The sequence below is a fragment of the Orycteropus afer genome, unplaced genomic scaffold (assembly GCF_000298275.1).
Source record: "Orycteropus afer afer isolate SDZICR_OR568_19922 unplaced genomic scaffold, OryAfe1.0 scaffold00152, whole genome shotgun sequence".
In the NCBI taxonomy this organism is placed as follows: Eukaryota; Metazoa; Chordata; class Mammalia; order Tubulidentata; family Orycteropodidae; genus Orycteropus; species Orycteropus afer.
This window is the reverse complement of record NW_006921739.1, coordinates 5,122,486-5,124,160: the sequence shown is the minus strand read 5'-3', so window position 1 is coordinate 5,124,160 and position 1,675 is coordinate 5,122,486.

Below are 1,675 nucleotides of genomic sequence, written 5' to 3'. Positions count from 1 at the left end.
TTGTCTGTTAGTTAGGTGCTATTGAATCATCTCCAACTCATAGTGACCCTATGCACAGCAGTACAAAATAGTGCCCGGTCCTGTCTCAGCCTCATTATCCATGAGCCCATCATTGCAGCCACTGTGTCTATCCATCTTGTTGAGGGCCTTCCCTTTCTTCATTGCCCCTCCACTTTACCAACCATGATATCCTTCTCCAGGGAAAGATTCCTTAAGTAGGTTAGATGAAGTCTGGCCATTCTCACTTCCAAGGAGCATTCCAGCTACACTTCTTCCAGGACAGATTTGTTAGTCCTTTTAGAAGACCATGGTGCTCTTAGCATTCTTCTCAAAAACCACAACTCAAAAGCATCAACCCTTCTTCGGTCTTCCTTATTTATTGTCAAACTCTCACATGCATATGCGGTGATTGAAAATACCATGACTTGGGTCAGGTGCCCCTTAGTCTTCAAGGAGATGTCTTTGCTATTCATCACTTGGACTCTCAAGCAAATCTGAATCTCTTTTGCAGCAGATTTGCCCAATGCAGTACATTGTCTGATGTCTTGACTGCTGCTTTCATTGGTGTTGATTGTACAACCGAGTAATATGAAGTCCTTGACAACTTCAATCTTTTCTCCATTTATCATGAAGCTGTTTATTGGACCAGTTGTGAAGATTTTTGTTTTCTTTATCTCACTGTTAACTCACTGTCATCGAGTTGGATCTGACTCATAGCAACCCCTCCTTGGGTTTCTGAGGTGGTATCACTACAGAAGTAGATTGCTCAACCTTCCTTCTGAGGAGTGGCTGGTAGGTTTGAACCGCCAGCCTTCTTGTTAGCAGTCAAGTGCCTTAGGCACTACGCCATCAGAGCTTGAATCCATACTGCAGAGTGTAGTGTTTAATCTTCATCAGTAAGTACTTCAAGTCATCCTCACTTTCAGCAAACAAAGTTGCATAATCTGAGTATCGCAGGTTGTTAATGAGTCGTCCTCCAATCCTGATGCCATATTCTTCTTCATATAATCCATGTTCTTGGATTATTTGCTCAGTATACAAATTGAATAAGTATGGTGAAAGGATACAACTCTGATGCACTCTCTTCTCGATTTTGAACCATGCAGTATCCCCTTGTTCTGTTTGAACGACAGCCTCCTGATCTACATACAGGTTCCTCATGAGCATAATCAAGTGTTCTGGAATTCCCATTCTTCTCAATGTTATCCATAATTTGTTACTATTCACACAATTGAATTCTTTTGCATAGTCAATAAAACACAAATAAACATCTTTCTGGTATTCTTTGCTTTCAGCTAAGATCCATTTGACATCAGCAATGATGTCCCTTGTTCCATGTCCTCTTCTGAATCCAGCTTGCATTTCTGGAAGCTCTCTGTCAATATACTGCTGCAACTGTTTTTGAATTATCTTCAGTGAGATTTTACTTGCATGTGATATTAATGATATTGTTCGATAATTTCCACATTATCCAGATCACCTTTCTTTGGAGTGGGTACAAATATAGATCTCTTCCAGTCAGTTGGCCAGGTAGCTGTCTTCCAAAACTCTTGGCATGGCCGAGTGAGTGCCTCCAGCGGGGCATCATTTGTTGAAACATCTCAATGGTTATTCTGTCAATTCCTGGAGCCTCGTTCTTCACCAATTCCTCTAGTGAAGCTTCAATTTCTTCCTT